At 38.7% G+C, this 22,185-nt stretch overlaps 1 long non-coding RNA gene across 1 annotated transcript; it reads right to left on the bottom strand.

Moving 5' to 3' along the window:
- Positions 1-442: 442 nt before the first annotated feature.
- Positions 443-18,040, bottom strand: LOC116632242. Its single transcript, XR_004299371.1, has 4 exons — positions 17,929-18,040; positions 2,885-3,006; positions 1,799-1,901; positions 443-805 (listed from the first exon to the last, which is right to left on the bottom strand). It is a non-coding gene; the product is annotated as an uncharacterized LOC116632242 (long non-coding RNA).
- Between the last annotated feature and the right edge of the window lie 4,145 nt (positions 18,041-22,185).

Genomic DNA, 22,185 nt, shown 5'->3' with positions numbered 1-22,185 from the left:
ATAGAGCTGAGCAAATTATTAATTTTAACTAATTTTACTAATTTAATTAATAACAATTATATATAATAATTATAATTATTAAATATTTAACAAGTAGTATTTATAACTACAATATAAATTATTCTAGTTAAGACAAATTCAAGTTTGGACACTAAATAACTTTGACTTGCACTATAATGTTAAATTTCCAAAGTCTAATCCAACTGAAAATGTTTGAGGTAGGCTTAACGTGAAAATAATAATACTGAGACAAATCATCTTAAAATGTTTTCAAGAAATAAGATTTTTAAAAACACACTGAGTTATGGGGTGCTTGGGTGGATCAGTTGGTTAAGCGTCTGCCTTCAGCTCAGGTCATGATCCCAGAGTCCCAGGATCAAGCCCCGCATTGGGCTCCGGGCTCAATGGGGAGTCTGCTTCTCCCTCTGTCCCTCCCCCTGCTTGTGCTCTCTCACTCTCTCTCTCTCAAATAAATAAAATCCTTAAAAAAAAAAAAAACCCACACTGAGTTATACTTAATAATTACTTATGAGGCATGGGAAGGGAAAGCCCAATCTTACTACAGAAATATTTGAGCCTTTTTGAGGAAAAAAAAATTGTACAATCAAACTTTTTCATTGAATATAGTGCCATCTTATTCCTTTTTTTTATTTCATGGCCTCTTACAAGCCATTTAGTATAGATGGTAAGGCTGGTTATAATGGAACATCATACCTGTAAAGATCCTCTCCCTACAGTTAGACCTTTCTTTTGAAGTCAGTGAGCATCAGCCCCACCAGTCTTTGACCTTGGGATTTGTTTATGCCTCAAAAGAAGAAAAATTAAAAGATAATGATAACATTGAAAAAAGAGGGTTACTAGTAAAGCAAGACTGTAAAAGAAAATGGACTTTGACAACCTGACAATGGAGATAATTCAAGTGAAAACAACTTGAATAAAGAGGGCCAAAGCAACATCAGCAACTGTATCAAGTTACTTATATGTAATGTTATACAAACACACACACATATATATACACATATTTCATGGTTAGGTAGGGCTGGGTCAAGTCACAAATGTAATGAGTAAAGTAAAATGAAGTGATGATTAATAAATATGCACTAAATGATATTGAACTGAACTACGGATTGCTATTAGATACCCTACTACTTCTTGTAATAATATTAAACATGTATAGTCATCCACTATATCTCTGGGACAGCAAGCCTGTGGCAAGCATTAACATTGGCTACCATTTCAAAGACCAAATAATGTATTTGAAAACAGAAGAATATCTTTACATTGACACTGCAGTTATATGAAATTTCCTGAAATTCGTAATATATTTTAAAATAAATATGTAACATGTGATTCTGATCTAGCCAATACTCAAATAAAAGTCATGAATTATAACTTAGCTAGCATGTATTATATGGAAATAATAACAGAGGTGAGAAAGAATAACTAAATTGGGGTGTGTGGCTGGCTCATTCGGGAGAGCATGTGACTCTTGACCTCGGGGTCATGAGTTCGAGCCCCACATTGGGTGTAGTGATTACTTAAAAATAAATAAACATTTAAAAGAAAGGAAGGGAGAGACCCAAACTACTTTTAGGTATATTCATTAACACCAATTTATTACTTCCATCTCTTTTCATTGTCAGGTTGATTTCTGTGTGGATCTTTACACTCAAATAATAAAGCATGACAGCTCAACATCCCATAAAACAAAGTTCAAACCAAACTGTTGTTTGATAACCCTGAAAACATCAAATAACACTAGCATGATCTTCCCTGTGTGAAGATGACACTAACTCACCTTCAACAGAGATGAGCTTCAAGTTGTTTTTCCACAATGGAGATGAACTTGTTCATCTGGCCAACTCTCTTGCCAAAGCTCCCTGGTGAACAACATCTTACATCTGCAAGATGAGTGTTACCAGTGGTCACAGAAAATAAAAAATAAAATAATTAATATACAAATGAAACCTATGCCTTGGTCCCAAATCACTGTTTTAATGAACTAAAAATAAGGTCAAAGAAATACATAAATGTTATAATACTTACATACAAAACTGTACGTGTATTTACTGATAGATCACTATATTCTATATATCACTGACCTAAAAAAACAAATAGAGCCTGACCTCTATCCCTAAGTAAAAATGTTCTCAGCTATCTTACCTAAAACAAAGATTGCTTCTGACATATAAAATCAAAAGTGTATAATGAAAATGCTCAAAACATGAAAGCATGCCAACTTTACATCCCTCATCAACAGTAGCAATAACTGAGGAAATTAAGGAATATTTTTGTTAATGTTAGCAACATTCTCAATAACATTAAATGCAGCATGACTACAGCCAAAATTACTTTGACATTTCCCAGAATTCTGAAAAATACTTCTATTTTTTTATGAAAAAAATACTTTCGTTACTAGCTACAGTGTTTATTCATGTTAATACAGACAGAGGTTTGTAATTAAATATTCCTGATATGGAATTTTATCGATTGCCAGTTGAATCTGGTTAAACATTACCTGAAGATACAGTTTTTAAGTAGAAGTAAAGTTGATGTTATGTGCTTCTTTATCATTTAAGGAAATAAAAATTAGATTAATATCTATTAAAAATCAGTAAGGAACTATTCACAACTAGATACAATTCAAACAAAATCACAATGCTAAGTATCTATGATAAGTAAGGCATTCACTATTCAGGGGTTCTGTGAGCAGGTATAAGAATAACAAGGCATTATCAACAATCTCAAAGAAATCACAATATCAGTTTAATTGAAACATTCCACTTCCAGTTCTACATAATTGTTTACTCTAAGAAACAGTTAAATTCTAACCTAGACCTCTGCTAGAACAGGAAGGATGAAGTAGAAAAGCATAGCATCATACCAGAGCATGGTAGCTACCACAGGGATGAGGCTCTGGGGCTCCTCTTTCAAGGGAATATAAAGAAGTTCCAAGAGAAATGTTGAGAACATCTGCTACAACCCATGATGTAGGCCCACTGCCACCTGTAAACAAATAAACTTTGTTAATTTAAAGGCACTATACAAATGTTTCCAGTCACAATTCTGTTTTAATGGGTTATTCTTCTTAACAACTCTTCACTATATTTCTTACCATAATTCCCTAACAACTCACCAAAATTGGAAGTCCTCCATTAGGCTGCAAACTCTTAAAGGTCCTCTTCATTTTAGTTTCCCAATTCCACAATGCCCAGCAGAATAACTTACAAATTGTAAATGCTTAGTAACTGTTTGATAAGTTGAAATGAACTAGTCAACTTACTCCCTTACCTGTCACTCCAAAAATTATCACTTATTCTAGCTATATTCACTATTACTGGCAGAATAGTATTAGATGAAAAGACAAGATTATTTATTCAGCAAACATTTTCCTCAAACATCGACTAGGTACCATGCTAAGTGCTACAGATACTAGTATAAATAACACATGATCCTTGCCCATTCATAACTCAGTCTATTAAGAAAGATAAAGATGCTGGAATATGACTATACATTAGAAAAAATTAGGAATTATTAATTTTTTAAGTGTGCTCATGGTATTGTGATTATGTAAGAGAACATAAGATTATGTTCTTATTGGGAGATGTGTGTTATAATATTTATGGATGAAGTAGCACAAGATCTGTACCTTACTTTCAAGTGGATCAAACTAAATCTGTGTGTGTGTATATATACGTAAATATACATATACATATATATTTATAACTGTTGACTCTAAATGGTGGAAATATGGGTGTTCATGTTACTTTTTCTGGTATTTAAAATTTTTCACAATAAAAGTGTAGACAAATGAAAAAAAAAGAAAGATAAAGACGGTGAACTCTGAAAACTAAAACACTGATGAAAGTAATTGAAGATGACACAAAGAAATGGAAAGACATTCTATGCTCATGGATTGGAAGAACAAATATTGATAAATGTCTGTATTACTCAAAGGAATCTACACATTTAATGCAATCCCTATCAAAATACCATCAGCATTTTTCACCGAGCTCGAACAAACATTCCTAAAATTTGTACAGAACCACAAAAGACCCCAGATAGCCAAAGGAATCTTGAAAAAGAAAAGCAAAGTTGGAGGCATCACAATTCAAGTTATATTACAAAGCTGTAGTGATCAAGACACTTTGGTACTGGCACAAAAACAGACACATTGATCAATGGATCAGAATAGAGAACCCAGAAATGGACCCTCAACTCTATGGTCAACTAATCTTCAACAAAGCAGAAAAGAATATCCAATGGGAAAAAGACAGTCTCTTCAACAAATGGTTGGACAGCAACATGCAGAAGAATGAAACTGGACCACTTTCATACACCATACACAAAAATAAATTCAAAATGGATTAAAGACCTAAATGTGAGACAGGAAACCATCAAAATCCTATAGAACACAGGCAGCAACCTCTTTGACATTGGCTGTAGCAACTTCTTACTAGATACATCTTCTGAGGCAAGGGAAACAAAAGCAAAAGTGAACTATTGGGACTTCATTAAGATAAAAAAAACTTTTGCACAGTGAAGAAAACAACCAACAGAACTAAAAGGCAACCTTTGGAATGGGAGAAGATATTTGCAAATGACATATCTAATAAAGGGTTAGTAAACAAAATCTATAAAGAACTTATCAAACTCGGGGCGCCTGGGTGGCTCAGTTGGTTAAGCATCTGCCTTCGGCTCACGTCATGATCTCAGGATCTTGGGATCAAGCCCCGCTTCGGGCTCCCTGCTCGGAGCGGGGAGTCTGCTTCTCCCTCCGCCTGCCACAGCCCCTGCTTGTGTGCTCTCTCTCTGTCAAATAAATAAATAAAATCTTCAAAGAAAAAAAAAAAGAGCTTACCAAATTCAATACCCAAAGAACAAATAATCCAGTTAAGAAATGGGTAGAAGACATGAACAGACATTTCTCCAAAGAAGACATACAGATGGCTAACAGACACATGAAAGGATGCTCAACATCACTCATCATCAGGGAAATACAAATCAAAACTACAAAGAGATACCACCTCACACCTGTCAGAATGGCTAAAATGAACAACATAGGAAACAACAGACACTGGCGAGATGCAGAAAGGGGAACTGTCTTACACTGTTGGTGGGAATACAAACTGGTGCAGCCACTCTGGAAAACAGTATGGAGGTTCCTCAAAAAGTTAAAAATAGAACTATCCTACAACCCAACAATTGCATTACTAGGTATTTACCCAAAGGATATAAAAATACTGATTTGAAGAAACAAATCTACCCCAATGTTTACAGCAGTATTATCAACAACAGCCAGATTATGGAAAGAACCCAACTGTCCACTGACTGATAAATGGATAAAAAAGTTGTGGCATATGTATACAATGGAGTATTACTCAGCCATCAAAAAGAATGAAATCTTACCATTTGCAACAATGTGGATGGAACTAGAATGTATTATGCTAAGTAAAATAAGTCAGAGAAAGACAAATACAATATGATTTTACTCATGTGGAATTTAAGAAACGAAACAGATGAAGATAAGGAGGGAAAAAGAGAGGCAAACCATAAAACAGACTCTTAACCATAAAGAATAAACAGAGTTGCTGGAGAGAAGGTGGGTAGGGGATGAGTTAAATGGGTGATGGGTATTAAGGAGGGTACTTGTTGTGATAAGTGCTCGGTGTTATAGGTAAGTGATGAATCACTAAATTCTACTCCTGAAACTAATATTACACTCTATGTTAACAACTAAAATTTAAATAAAAACTTTAAAAAAAAAACAAGAAAGATAAAGATGGAAATTAGTCACTAGGATACCCTGTAATCAATTTATAGCAAGTTTTCCAGAAAGTGCTACAGGTAGTAAAAGAAAGGGAAAACTGGCTTAGAATAATAAAGGCTTTAGAGAGGAAATGTCATGTGAAATAAATTAGCAGCTGCTGGACAGACAGACAAAAAGAAAAAAAGGCATTCTTAAAGGAGGGGAGAGGTAAAAATTATAGAGGTTCAAAAGGGTACACAATATTCTGAGAACTTCAGGAAGCTTTTTGGAGAGTAGCAAATGAGAAGAAAGAGGCATGAGAAAGTTCACAAAGATGCCTATTATGCTAAAAAGCTGGACCTCTGTCTGACTGAAGGAGGTAAGCCAGGAGAGTGATGTAATCATTAAAAAGATCCTGGCAGTAGTGTGAAAGACGGAAGGACAAGACTAAGGCAAAGGACCTAAATCGCATGAAACAAAACTGTCTTGACCTAATGGTTTATGGAATTATGGTGACCCAATTCATCATCAATGATCATTAGGTCTATTACTCCATGGGTCTCAAATTCAGATAGATATTTAGAGACTCCAGGTGCTGATTTATTTTAGAAAACTGTTTATGTGGTATAATCTCAATCAAAAATCATGGCAGGAATTTCGTAAGAATTATATCAAGATGTCAAAATATTAATAACAAGTAGCTCTGGGTAGTGGGGATATAGGTCATATTTTTCTTCTTGTTAATTACATATTTCAAATTTTGTACAGGGTAAAATTAAAAATAAATCCTACAGCAATTGCTTGAAACTTAAAAGTTAAAACTGGCATTAACCCTACAGGGCCAGAGATTCCTTCACAACATAACTGACCCAAAGCCTCCCTTCACCACCATGGCCCACTATACATAAAATACTCATTCCTACATCAGAACCTAAACCTATGTCCTCTGTTTCTGTAGCATCCTCTTGTTCTGAACGTCTATCTAAATCCCAACTTCATACCACAAGATATACTGATTTTGTATATTATCAAAAGCTCATTATCTGCCCCATACATTGTGACACTCGATCATATCATTTATTGAAAGCCTTTCTAAATAGTTCTCCAGTCTGTTCTTCCAACAGTTTTTTTACAAGAGTACTAGAGCAAAATGAGTCCTATTCCAAAACAAATATTCAGACATTACTCATTTATGGGTATCCGTGCATGTAATTACACCAATGAATTGATCAACTGCAAATTTATGTATATAACCACTACCAGAGTTTTCAAATCTATCATCTCAGAAAAAAACTGCCTACTGTTAATGAGTTGAATTGTGTCCCCTCAAAAATATACCAAAGTCCTAACTTTCAGTACCTGCAAATGTGACCTTACTTGGAAAGAGGGTCATTGCAGATGTTCAAGTTAAGATGAGGTCATTAGGGTAGGCTCTAATCCAATATGACTGGTGTGTTTATAAAGGAAAATTTGGACATAGAGAGGTCAGCACACACAGAGGGAGGTCACCACATGAAGATGAAGGCAGGGATCAGAATGATGCATCTATAAGCCAAGGTACACCAAAGATTCCAATAAACCACCATAAGCTAAGAGAGAGGCATGTAATAGATTATATTCCTCACAGCCACTGGAAGGAACCAACCATGATGACACCGTGATCTTGGACTTCCAGCCTCAGAACTAGGCAACAATAAATGTCTGTTGCTTAAGCTACCCCTTTTGTAGTACTTTGGTACAGCAGCCCTAGCAAAATAATATACCTACTAAGGGAAACCATGATTTTTTTTCCCCCTGGAAGTCACTAAAGACAAAAACATTCTGAAAAAAGACTGCAAATCAGAAATAATAAACTTTCTTGCTATTCACTTTTCAATCTGCTAGCAAAGGTGGTATTTAATAGCTAAGCCAACCTAGTGCCAAAAAATTCTAAGGATAGAGTTTCATCTAGATAGTACCATTTACACATACAACAGCACATAATCAAACAGAGAGAATATTATCCTATAGCTACTGGGACATGAAAATAACATGAAATTATATAGATTTCTTTTGTTTTGTATAAGAGTTGCTCTATGCTTTTTTACGTGCCTGTGAGAATACAATTTGACCCTATAACCAAAAGGTAATATAATCAGTTACTTGGTAAGAAGCAGTGAAATCAGCATAGATCAGGAGTGGGCTCTGGAGTGACACATACTTTATGTCAAATCCTTGCTGTGTTACTCACCTTCTATGTGACTTGACTGAGCAAGTTACTTAACCACATTTGAGCCTCAAATTCTTCACCAGTAAAATGAGAATTTTATATCCTATATAAACTGATTAAATAATATATGAAATATGCTTAGCATATAATAAGAAGGTTTTACTATTTATATAAAAAGTAAAATTCATAAATTAAGGATTTTTTACACTTCTCTTGGGTAGGATAACTATTAGGCAAGTTTATATAAGAACAAAACTCTCCATCATACACACTATATATAAAAATATAGCCTTTGGCTAGTTCCTTACTATAAAATGCAGGACCTTTTGGAATTTTAAAACTATTTGTCAAAATTCAAAACACAGGGACGCCTGGGTGGCTCAGTCGGTTAAGCATCTCACCAGCTCAGGTCATGATCCCAAGGTCTTGGGATTGAGTCCCACATCAGGCTCCTTGCTCAGCAGGGAGCCTGCTTCTCTCTCTCCCATTCCCCCTGCTTGTGCTTGCACACTCTCTCTCTCTCTCTGACAAATAAATAAATAAAATCTTTAAAAAAATAAAAAATTCAAAACACATCTAAATTTATTAATATTGGAACTAAAATATAAATAGGATCTTGGTGACTTTTGGCTCTGTCACAGACATCGGTCAGTATGTTGCTTTCAAAGCTCTATAATACCACTCCCTTATTCTAGTTCTAGCCAGTCCAAAACAACTACCTTTACAACTTAGACTGACATGAGACTGAGTCTAATAGTATAGCATAATACAATGTAATCCTCTACCAGATATTACTGATATGTTTTTGTCTTTTTTTAAATATAAATCTTATAAAATACACATCTCAAAAATGTAACTAAATAAAAAGGGACTTATTTTGGAATTTGTAATTTGTTTTGAGAAATGTATAAATAATGCAAAACCCAATCAATCCTCCAAATTCAAAAGGACCTTGTTACCTCATGAGAACACTCTACACAAAATACAAATTATACTTTGTTTATTGCAATACTTATAAACTGAAACTTATACCTATATAAAGAGATAGAAGAAACTACATAATTAAGTCCAAAAAGACTGTAACTATTATACAGAGAATAGGAGTATTTTTGTTAACCTTTTTATCAAAAACCGCTATCTACATTGGTCAAATTTGTTAGCAAATATATCAACAACCCACTTCTCCTTGTGTGACAGGCAAATGGTAATTATTTTCAGCATCTTTTAATAAACTTTGGTGAGCTATAAAAACATGTTCATGTGTAATGCTATAAAAACAGGTTCAATGCTAAAATTCAATGATAATTACCATCAAAGCTAATGGGGAGTCAAGACCAAACACAGGTATTTTTCTAAATATTTATGAAAACATGTTTTGCCTTCATACTTAGTGTAGTTCCTAATTTTAACTTAAATGTACTTTGTTAGTTCAGTTTTTAAAGCACTAAGGCTGCTTTTCAGAAACACTGTTACACAATTATTTTTTATTTACAGAGAGGTAATTAGATTGGCATACTTAAACAAGATAGAGTACTAGGAAAAATTCTTACATCTTATATTCTTTTTTTAAAAAACTGATTAAGGGGCATGTGGGTGGCTCAATCCATTAAGCGTCTGCCTTCGGCTCAGGTCACGATCCCAGGGTCCTGGGATCGAGCCCAGCATTGGGCTCCTTGCTCAGTGGAGAGTCTGCTTCACCCTCTCCTACTGCCCCTCCCCCACACACCTCGTGCTCTCTCTCTCTCTCTCTCTTACTCCCTCTCTCTCAAATAAATAAATCTTTAAAAAAAAAACTGATTTAAAGTTAGTAAATGCCACATCCTATTTATTCAAGATGCTACATTAATATCATTTTGGCTGATCCTAAATTATAATTTTTTAAAGATTTTATTTATTTGTTTGAGAGAGTGTGAGAATGAAAGAGCACAAGCAAGGGGAGCAGCAGATGGAGTGGCAGAGGGAGTGGGAGAGGGAGCAGGGAGCCTGACACGGGGCTCTATGCCAGGACCCTGGGATCATGACCTAAGCCAAAGGCAGACACTTAACTGACTGAGCCACCCAGGCACCCCAATCCCAAGTTATAATTCTAAGAAGTTTTTCAAAAGGTAAATAACTGCAATGGAAAACTAAATATATTTTATTTTTCTCTTGAAGTCTTCATGTAGGAATATTTTAAAAATCATAAATATATTAGGAAAATACAATCTGTTAAATTATTGGCAAAAGACCATATCAGTAATTATCCCATAGCAATGACTATGCTTTTATCTATCTCATATTCAGTAAGCATGACAAGAACTCAGTAAGTGTTAACTATACCTCAAGAACAATATGCACAACAGTAACAAAATTCACATAAGAATCAAATAATGAGAAAATCGTAAACAGCTGGGATTTCAAAACAGGCCATGAACAAAATTTTACAACATGCAAATCTAACATTAGTAGAAGAAAATTCTACCCTTTTACACACAGAAAAATTCCGAGATCACATCAGGAAATTATGTATCGGCTCTGTCAATAGAAAATACATAGCCAACGTTAGTTTTGAAATAATCTCAACATGGTCTAAAGTGAAGTCATTAAGGACTGAGTAGAAACAGTGCAGATATTTAAGCACCTATAATCCTGGTAAAATATATGGCAAAAATACACTATATACATATATACATACACACACACACCTTTTTTTTTAACCATATTCAGATATTTCTGTAAACAACACATCACCTTTCTTAAAAGAGCTATATAACTAAGAGAGTAAAATAATATACATGGGCTATAGATTGTTGTGTCTCACTGGGGTCTCTCTGGTTTTAGCATTGCTGGTCTGGTGGTTAAGATTCCATATTCTCACCACTACTGACCAGATTCATATTATGGCCAGAGAGAAAATAAGTTAGCCAGGGGCTAGTTTCCCCTACCCACACCTTTTCTGTTGAGTTCCACCTACCTGCTAGAGCAACAAGGGGAAATTTAACCAGTGTAGAAAATTCCTTATATTACACATTACAGATGTTCACCAGAACCTTCAACTAGACAAGAAATGCCTTTGAAATATTTACAAAGGCAGGCAGGCAGGCAGACAGACACACAGACACACACACAGCTTTCTCTCCAGACAGAAATGCTACAGAAATGAAAGAAATCATATTTAGTGAGTGTGAGCAAATAAAGCAATGCTAAATAAAAGGTGTACTGAATGTTGATATCTGATCACACTGGGTCTCTCCTCCCCAAACTAATATGCTAGGGAAAAATTCCTACTAGAAGCTGCTGAATACATAAGATAATTGACCTAAAATAGAGAAAAATGTGTTACCTGGTTTGCTTGTTAAAACACAACTACCTTGAGAATATTTATAGCACTGACAAAGCTACTATTAGCAGCTTCATCTTCCCTTAAAAAAATGATTACTACTATCACAAGTTTCTTAGTATGTATTTATAGAAGGAAGCAAATAATTTATTAAACAAAGTTTTTGGTCTTGAGGCAACACATTTGGGAAAAGACAGTTTTACAATAGGATACATTAACTCCATCTCTAGTTATATTGGTATTTTTTCATAGGAGAGGCATGGCACTGTGTGAATATTATGACTCAAGCTTACTCATCTCAACTAAGAATGAATTAAATTTGTTAGAGTAAAAACCTGAAAGAGAACGTACATGCATGTAATTCTAGGTTGCCATTTTTAGAATAGGGTTTTTCTCCAAAGAGATTTTAAAAACGTGTTTCCACATTATTCTATTTGTGCTATTCTCACTTTAGTGTTCTGGTAAGTTGGTTGCTAAATAGAAACAAGAAACAAACTCATTTTCAAATACAAAATTATTTGTGATTTGACCATGGTATAAGCTACAAAAAAAAAAAGCAATTTGTCAAAATCTTGACTGCCAAAATATATTGAAAAATAGATACATGTACATGTAAAGAGACACTTAAATTTATGCCCATCCCTATTGTCCTGATCCAGTTATCATTAGAGATCAGAAAACTGACTACGTGGTAAGAAACCTATAGAAAGCTTCATTGTACCCAAACTATCATTTTTTCCAGGGAAGCCCAGAAAATAAAGAAGAAAACTACAGGCTCTGCAGGACACATAGTCTCCTCATTCTATAAGTAGCTTTCAGGCTGATAAGGCTTCAATGTTTTTCCCTACAGAAAAAAAAAAAAAAAAAAAAAAATTCTAAAAGTCTCTCCTGCACACAACAATCACAAAGTTAAACAAGCCTGTAAATGGTCTTTAATCACAGGCTACCAAAGTGGTCAGTCAGCCAGTACTCAAAGATGACAATGTGTACTGAAGAAAAGAGTGCTTTGAATCGAAGTCAGAACTGAGCTTTATTCCTGGCTCTGGATTTACTATATGGTCTTGGGTAAGTTACTTAAACTTCTCTGAGCCTTTGTCTTTTGTTATATTTTATCTCATATGGAAAATAAGAGGTAATCAAAAAACTTTAATTATGGCTAGATGGACATCAAAGAACATGTGGATCTATACACAACTTACAGATGAGGACAGTAAATCAGAGAAACATGACCATTCACAGGTGATTAGACTAAAAAGGTTCCAACAGCCTTCATAGGTCCAACATTTTAAATTTATTTAAAAGGACAAATCACTACATCAAGTTTTTTGACATGTTAAAGAAAATACGTAAAAGAAAAATACACAAAAAAGATAATCATCAAATTTAGGATGCTGATCATCTCTTCAAGAAGCCTTAAGGGAGGGTGCCTGGGCAGCTCAATCAGTTAAGCGTCTGCCTTCGGCTCAGGTCATGATCCCGGGGGCCTGGGATCGAGCCCCATGTCAAGCCCCACGTCGGGCTCCCTGCTCAGCGGGGAGCCTGCTTCTCCCTCTCCTCTGCCATGCCTCCCACCCCACTTGTGCTCTGTGGCTCTGTCTCTCTGTCAAATAAATAAATAAAATCTTTAAAAAAAAAAAAAAGAAGTCTTAAGGGAATATGATCACAGGAAGAGGTTCAATTGCACTGGTAACATTTTATTTCTCAAATTGAGTCTGGAGTACAGGGCTGTTTATTTTTCTTTATATACCACATTTTGTCTGAAATACTTTCTAATCATTTTTTTAAGTAACCACTAAAACATCTTTAACCAAAAGCTGAATGAAATAAATGAAAACATTTCTCTGGAATATTAAAGGTCAATGGAAATAGTGCATGGGTTTCAAACATTCTCCTGCTGAGCTTAAAAGGTAAATATGACTATGCTCCCCTAATATACACACACAAAAAAAGAGCACTAGGCTGTAAATATATTTATATATGCGTGAGTATACACACACACACACATACACACATATAAAACTATTTCCAATTTCCGGCTTAGTAAAATATTAAAAGTACACAAACAGCACAAAACACAAAATGAACTCTATTATTAGTAGCATGATTAAGCCACTTAAGAATATTGAGGTACCTAATAATTTGTACTCTAAACATCTGCCTAAGAAAAATACTTTCAAGAGTCACATCTCATAGCCTAGAGTTTAATCTTCAGGGTTCTTTGTTTGTTTATACTGAAACTACAGTGATTTACCTAAAGTAACCAAAGGCCTTTCTAAACCTCTACATGGAACCTACCTGTAAAAACTAAGTGCCTCTGAAATCTCTGAAATTTTCCAACAAGAAAGTATAGGTCATTCAGCAAAATATATTTACTGTATACTACCATAAAAGCTATTTAATTGTTATCATTATGATGCAGATGTATAATGGAAACAGATGTTCCTTTTTCCTTTCAGCAAAGCACAGGAAGAGCATAAACTTGCTGATATTGCATGGACTACTATCATAGCACAATAGAGGAAAAAAAGACATTAACACATGACAATATTAGTTTTTACTACACAACTAATTGCATAAAAAGTATAACTTGAGATCATTAAATCAATATAATTTTCAGCACTACAGAAGGGAAACAAATAGATTTGTATAACCAGCCTATTTCACATCTGCAGTTGAGAAAATACTTCTGAGAGACTAAGTATATGCAAAATGCTGCCACTACTTTCAGAAGACAAGGAAAGAGTGTTGTTCTGTTTTCTTTGCTTGTGTAACATAAATGAGAATGCTGCTGCCTCTACAGAGACATTTTTTAAACAGTACCAGTATAAACTGGAAAAACCTTTCTGGAAAACAATCTGGCAATCGATATCAAGAACCTTAAAAAAACAGTCTATACCCTCATCCAAGCAAATTCTTTTGTAATAATGTATTGTAAGGAAATAACCACAGGGATGAGTAAGATTTATTTAAAATGTCATTCATCATAACTTTATTTACAATAATGGAAAGTTAGAAATCTAACTCTCCAATAGAACAATGATTAATTAAAATATACATGTTAAAACATTAAACAGTCAATATAAATGACTTTAATAATAATTTCAATTATACAGGAAATTTTTCACTGTATAATGCCAACTGAAAAAGCAGGATACAAAGTGGTATCTATATATGTATAAATAAAACATGTAAATGCTTGGAGGAAAAAGGCTTAGAGAAAATGTACAAAATGTCATTTTTAATTTTGGAAATTATTATGAGCAAATACCAGTCCTTTAGTCACAAAGTTATATTTTCTTCAAACAATTAAACAATTCTCTTTCTATCCTCTAATACTCTATGTCCTTGTCCAAAGTTTCTAAAAATTCTTTGCATCAAATAATCCTATAAATATTTATAAGTAAATTGACTTAAAGTTATGTTGCCATATTATTTGATCCTAAAATCTGGCATATAAAGAAGTGTTTGTCAATCACATAAACAACACATTTTTTCCTGAGTTAAATAAGATACTTACAAATTTGAGAAAATGTTTATGGTACAAATATTATAAATGCTTACTTAGGAACTATTAATATGATATGTTTTAAGTCACCAAGCCAAAGAAATTTTTCAATTCAAACTACTTCTAAACCAGATAAAGTAGCCTATTAATTGCTCTTCCCAATATGCCAATAAAAAGTTTGCCAAAGCTCTTATTAGGATTCCTGGCTTCATGATTCTATTTTTACAAAAAGGAGCTGATTTGTCTTAGGCTATTACTGTCTATTACTTCTAGAAGACTTGAGGAAAGGTGGGAAGCAGCAAATTCTGGCAATCTGCCTAAAGAGAAATCAATGAAACAAATTAATCCTTCGCAGGCTGCAATGACACAGTAATCCATCATTCAGAGCTGCTTTTATATACCAAATCAGAGAGCAGAGGAAAGAGCCCTGGGGGACATCACAGACAACAACTTACACCAACACTGGGAAAATACTGAGGAATCAGTTTATTTAAAGAGGATAGATTTCAGTTGATTGCCTATTTCATCAAATAAATATTTTTTCTTTCACAGTGTAGTGAACCCAAGGCCCAATGACTTTATATTCAGAATTCAGTACCACAAATATGCTAGCTGACATCAAAAGGGGATGAATGTTTTTAAATAATTAGCATCATTAATCAGTATAAACAAATACCTGGCTAGAGTAATATTACTTTTTCCATTGAAATTCCAGCTCTTAAACACATTCCTTGTTTTCAGTAGGGACTAACTTTAAAATTCAGCCACTAATCTACAACTTAATTGACCAATTCCTGGCAAACTGCATATGAACTATTTTTTTCACACATAAAATGTAACCATTCACAATATGCGTAACTTTCTAAGTAGTCTGTTAGGTTTAAAGACTTGAAAATTTTAATTTCATCTCTAGCCACATAAGTTTCAACAGCAAATGAGATTATAAATAACTTGTTTTGAAATAATAAATAGTTCTTTAGCTTTTAATTATCATCGACAATGCTGAAAGATAAAATCAAAAGTGGTTTCTTTTTAAAAAATAAATGTATATCAATGTACAGCAATACAGTCACACTGAGTATATTTTTTTACACATACAAAAGAACATCTAAATTTATTCATGCCAAGGAGAAACTTATGCACCTGAGTATGTCTTACTAGAGTAATGTATTCTGAGTGGAATTATACTTCCTAGATGAAAACTAAGGACAAGAAAAATAAAGCCACAGTATATTACTATTGTTAAACATGTATCATTTTTGTGGTTAAACGTGAGATGTGAAACTGATATGAGGAATTCTTAATCTCAGGAAACAAACTGAGGGTTGCTGGAGTGGTGGGAGGTGGGAGGGATGGGGTGGCGGGGTGATAGACATTGGGGAGGGTATGTGCTATGGTGAGCGCTGTGAATTGTGTAAGACTGTTGAATCACAGACCTGTACCTCTGAAACAAATAATTCATTATATGTTAAAAAAAAGAAGATAGTAGGAAGGGAAAAATGAAGGGGGGGATCAGAGGGGGAGACGAACCATGAGAGACTATGGACTCTGAGAAACAAACTGAGGGTTCTAGAGGGGAGGGGGGTAGGGGGAGGGGTTAGCCTGGTGATGGGTATTAAAGAGGGCACGTATTGAATGGAGCACTGGGTGTTATACCCAAACAATGAATCATGGAACACTACATCAAAAACTAATGATGTAATGTATGGTGATTAACATAACATAATAAAAAAAATGTGAGAGGTGAAAGAAAAGAATTTCCAAGAAATAAACAAAACAAAACAAAAAACCTGTCACAATGGTCCCTGAAATGTTAAAACCCAGAATATCTAATCACAGATGCAAAATAGAAAAAGGTTAAATAAATGCTACCTTGTCAATTTTTGAGTGGCATCTTTGATTCTGCAGTCCACAGCCATATAATTGCAATTCCTGGCCATGCTGATACATTTTTAATTCAATACATGGATCTAGTATTTATTGATTTAATAAGGTTAGGATATTACATTGTTGCTGCTACTGATGAACTGTCAGCAATTCAATCTAGTAAAATCTTACAGAGGAATATATATTTTAGGGGAGAGAGAGACAATGGCTATGTAAATGTAATCCCTTCACTACATATGATAGTGCAAAGAGCAAAGCCCCTTCTTTCCCAGACTGCTTTGAGCTCCAGACATTTGCTTTTACTAAAGATGTTGGCCACCAACTGATTGAGGTTACAGTGAAGAGACTGCAGCAAAGTCTTGCAGATACACCTTCAAAATTAAGGAAAGCAATGATTTATCTCCCAATTTCCAACCAGTGGCCTCTCCTCAAAGGTTCTGAGGCATGTACCCATGCAAAAACATACACATGCACACACACACACAGCCCCAAAGACCTGAGCCCTGACCTTGTCACCTAACAGACTTTAAAAGAGCCTTCAGTGATTTCCCTCTCTGGACCCTAACACTGTCCACAGCTTCATTAGCATGCAGGTGTACATAAAAGAAGGGAGAGAACTCAAAAGCAACTCTGCCAAAATACAACCAAAGGAGACAGGCTTTAAAGGCTATGTGAAAGTAAGGAGGTATTATAGGATCCAGAATCAGAAAAGGGGAGAAAAATCCCACCAAAGTTGCTGAAACACTTGGGGACTATTAGAAAGCTTTTTGCACAGCTGTGCTACCCTGTTTGTGGGCTTATTTTCCCCCGGTAGACACCTGGGAAGCATGTTGTCCTCCAGCTTTTCCCTGACTTTGAAGAAATGGATAATCTAAGGAGTGGTGCTGCTGCTGGGGTCAGTAAAAGTATGCTAATTGGTGAACCTAATTGCTTCAAGCAGTCCTGCCTCTAAACAGGGAGAGCAGAGTTGATGGAGTCAGTCTGTTCCTAATAAAATGAAGAAGCACTGAATTAAATTCCCAAGGAAGGCACTATAAAAGTTTCCACAGTGTAACCAAATGACTTCACCTATGCTATTACCCCTAAGATGACATCTTTGAAAGAAAGCAGAGCCCAGTCAGGCTCCATATTCATAAATTGGCTGAGCTTAGGCCAGTGAATCTGGATTGATTTAAAAAGGCTTTTTCATCCTTCCAATCAAATGAAGTCACTGTTAATTAGATACTTTCTGTTAACAATGTCACTCTTCTCCATATTACCTGCTCACACTCGCAGCGCCTCTAGTGCAACATCTGGAGCACCAGTTCCCCTGCAATCAGTCCTCACAAGTTTGGCTGGAGGGTGGTGGTATTTCCGTTTCTCAATCCCTGTCTGAAGGAACATACTATTCAGTGTACTGATGGCAAGATACATACCAACTCTCTAATTTGCGAGATTATAAAACAATCTCTGGGAAAGCTCTCCAGATACGGTCCCCCAAAAAAATTTTTTAAGAACTACACAACGGTTTTTCTGTGTAGTTCCCGCCTTGTAGATAGATGTTTTCAAAAATGCCGAAGGCCACAAAGTTAACTCCCACTGACTTTTCAGCTTCTTAAGAACGAGCTCCTCCTTAAACTAGAAAACCGGGTTTGAGGTTTCCTAGCCTCGCCCCAAGCCTTGCTCCTTACCCCCTCTCAGCCCAACACCTGAAGAGGACTAGGTGCCCAAGGGAGGGCCAACTGTCAGCTCCGGAGCACGGGAACACCGCAAAGGCTCAGAGCGCTCTAGCCAGGGAGGGCAAAAAGCGTAATGGGGACGACTGCCAAGGCGGTCTCTTTCGACCGTGAGTCTCTGAACTTTACAAAGCTGGGCCAAAAGCCGGCTCACACTCCCTCCGGCCCACACCAAGGAAGTTTGCTGCACCGACCCTGGGACGCAAACTGCCAGCGCCGACCGAGGGCGTGGGCCTAGGGTTCCGCAGCGTGCGCCACTCGCCGGTCGAGCCTGGTTTCCTTCTTAAATCTTACCCCGCACCGGCCCAGGACTTTATCACCCCGGCCAGCTCCCGGGGTAGGGACCTTCAGCACCGGCGAGAGCGCGATCCCCCGGCCCGGGACCCTCGCCGCGCGAAGCGACTCACTTGCGTCGAGCGCCCGGAAGCCAACCCTGCGAGCGAGGCTTCGTGCCCGGATGTGGGCCTCGCTTCCGGGAACTGCTCCCGCCGGGGCCGTTATCAGGACTAGGGATCCCCGGCTTCGAGAGAAGCAGTGGGAGGGACCCCGGGGCCCTCCAAGGGAGCCTGGTTCGCAGAGTGCAGGATTCGTTCGCAAGGGAGCGCCCTTGTGGGGTGAGAAATGTGAGGAGACACACGGGTGTAAAGGCCCTTGACTGGGACGCGGATGGCGCGGACTTGGGCCAAATGCCTCCTGGCCGCCCCTCAGGGCCCACACCGCTCAGGGCCCACGCTGATCCGAGGGCTTGGGCGGACAAGAGGCCGCCTCAGGCAGTTCAGGACCCTGGCAGTCCTGAGGCAGCAGGCCTTCAGGAAAGCCTCAGGGACCTGCCGCCAGGTCACAGACTTCATCCTGGGCAGGGCGTGAACCTGCACCTGGGACCCTGTCCCTGACTCCGAAACGCCCAAGGATCTTGGAGACCACGGCCTTGGAGTACTCCCCTGCTAGGGAAGACGGAGGGGCAAGGGTGGGGGGTCGACAGCCAAGTGACAGTGAGCCTTGATTTCCTCGACATCACAGAGGGCAGAACCACACTAGATGAGGTTAGACAGTCACAGTGGAAGGACAGAACCATACCGAGACGGGCACACTCTGGGAGTTGGGACTCTTAATTACACTTCTTCAAATCTTTGACCTCAAAGCTTCGCCCGTGACAACGTATGCCTTCTCCGCAAGAGGGTTTGGGGAAATTAACTTTCCTGGGACTCTTTCATCCCTGGTATGTGGGCTCAGGGAGGAAGGCAGACAATAGCAGCCGCCGAAACACCTGCGATCTCTCAATATAATAAAATCTGGACAAGGATTGGAGTTCTTTCTCCTTCCGATTCCAGAGGGAGCTCAAACCTGAAGCATCGAGGTTATCCTTCTCCAAAGAGTAAAACAGGATACTCGCAAAATCTGCTAGGGACACAACCGCCCGCACCTGAAGGGCGTTCCCCCTCACAAACGGAAAAGGCGATCTGGATTTTTTGTTTTTTCATTTTAGTGCCTGAGGCAACCTAAGTTGGGGGCTTGCTCAGTGTAATACAATCCTGACCCTCTGGAGACTAAACCAGAACTGAGCAAAGAGAAAACAGGCGAGAGAAGGTGTTGGGGAGAAAGTGGTGGGCAGAAGTCTGGGAAAGGTGGTGCGCAAGAGCTGCTCTGACCCGGCGGCGGGACCCAGGGCTGCTAAATCCCCGGGACGCCCGGCTCCAGGACTCTGGGCAAACCCGGCAAAATATAGCCACGTGCTTTGGCGCTGCGGTTTGGGGCGACACACACACAGCAGCACTTGTCTTTCTTTCCTGGTCCTGGGGTCCCTCTGAGGCTCTTCAGACAGCTGAACCCCGCGAGTTCCCGCCGAGGTCGGCCACTTGACCACTTCGCTCATGCTGGACGAGGGGTAACTCTAAAGAGCGCAGAACAAACTGCTTGCCGTATGGGGACCCAGTCCCGCGCAGAGGAAGGGCTGATAGAGTGACAGAGCCCAGGGAATAGCGGCCAAGGCTCCCCACCCCCACCCCCAAGCCCCCCTTCGATCCGGTCACTTGTCATCCCGAGCTCTCCCGGGTCCTTGTCACGCCCCGCTCTCCGGGGCCACACGACAACCCCTTGACAGCCCGAGCTGCGCGCCCTGGTGGCTCCCAGGTGCCCCAGCCCTGAGAGCCAGGGCTCAGCCCTTACTGAAGCCTCTAAATACAAACGGCACAAGTGCCGCTTTTCCTGTATCCAGATCTGCGTCTTCTACTCCCACCTAGCAATGTCTCGCCGACGTTTGGGGTGGTGGTTGTTCTTTTTAAAGTATGTTAAAGGATCATTGGCGTCTCCCCGTCAAGTGATTGCGCCTTTATCTCCATCAATTAACCACACCTCCGACGGCTGCTTTTAAGAACTAAATTGAGCTGCAAAAGTAGGTATACACTTTCAGGCAGATGTTGTCATCTCCCGCAGAGATAAACGGCCGGCGGGGCCAGCCCCGCAGCTCAGCAGCTGCCCAAGCAGCGCTGGACCAGGCTAAGCACTTGCAGCTACGGGACTGAAAGGGAGGTCCCCAGCCTACGTTGCGCTAGTGCGCCTGGAGCCTGGAAGAGCCGGGAGGGCCCTAGCTCTCGGACCTCAACCGTTGTGCACGTCAGGGGGAAGTGTGTCCAGAGTTGTGCCAGGGAAAACGCCCAAAAACCGAGCCATGCGTTTTTGCGCAGAGAAGTAGAGTGGAGAATGTTCGCAAAGCCCGAGCTCCCCGCCAGAAGAGGGGCGTGGAAGACAAGGGGACAGAATAATGAGTTTGGCTGGCAGCCCTCCTCCGGCAAACCTCACCTCCTCTTCCCGCCACTGTAGCCTCCTTCCTCCTTGCGGTAGCAGACCCCCGGAATCCCAGACCCCCTTGTGGAGGAAAGCGCAGTGTTGTATAGGGATGCTGGATACGGAACTAGGGAATCCGGGACAGAAACGTCGCATTTAGGACAAAGAGGTTCACTAGGGACCGCCGCGGGCTTCCGCAAGACGCGTCTTTCCACTCTTTCTCACCCCCAATCACTCCCTAGGACTTGGGGCAAGGCTGTCGCACGCAGCTGGGAGGCCCCGAGGGCTAAAGTTAGGAGGGAATAGGGGACGTGGCCCTCACTGCAGTTACAGGGCTTTCCTCCCGACAGTGACCACAATAAGTTTAGCCAAGGCTAAAGGAGATTAATTTCCTAGCATAATCCAATTAAAAGATTTCTAAAGTAATCTTTTGCGAAAATGAAAAAAAGAAGTGCAGAGCGAAAGAGGGGACTGGTTTTGATGACAGTGATTTATAACCTCGGCACAGCTGCGCTGGTCCCGCGCTCTCATGCACGCGATTTGACCAGAGCATTCAGTCGGTGCCTCCATTCCAAAACCCTAGCCTTTCTGAAAGACAGCCATCCATCACCCCAACCTGGGCTGAGGTTGCTTACAAGCACCATAGACTTTTTTAAGTGCTATTAGATTTATGGTCTCTTTTTCAACGCCCATCCAGAGTAATTAGCACATATGTTCTAAATAGATGATAGTTTTGTGAGCAATAAAGCAATTACCCATCGTTGGAGCTGACAGTTCCTCCAACTAAACTCCAACCAGCAGCTAATTGGAAAAGTCATTTCAGCTCCATTGTCTGCAATTAGTCCTGCTAAACTACTACACCCCAACTAGCTGGTTTGAGGTTAATTTATTCAGTGTTGTATTTGCAGGAACGAGGCATTGGCACGAAGGGACTTGCCTTTTGCCCCTCCAGACTGCGCCCTGGAACTAGAGAAGCAGGTGGGAGTGAGAGGCCAACATTTTGGGGCCGGAATGATT

This window comes from Phoca vitulina, unplaced genomic scaffold (assembly GCF_004348235.1).
Source record: "Phoca vitulina isolate PV1807 unplaced genomic scaffold, GSC_HSeal_1.0 scaffold6, whole genome shotgun sequence".
Lineage (NCBI taxonomy): Eukaryota > Metazoa > Chordata > Mammalia > Carnivora > Phocidae > Phoca > Phoca vitulina.
Note: the sequence above shows the minus strand (reverse complement) of the source record. Positions and strands in the feature narration are given on the sequence as shown.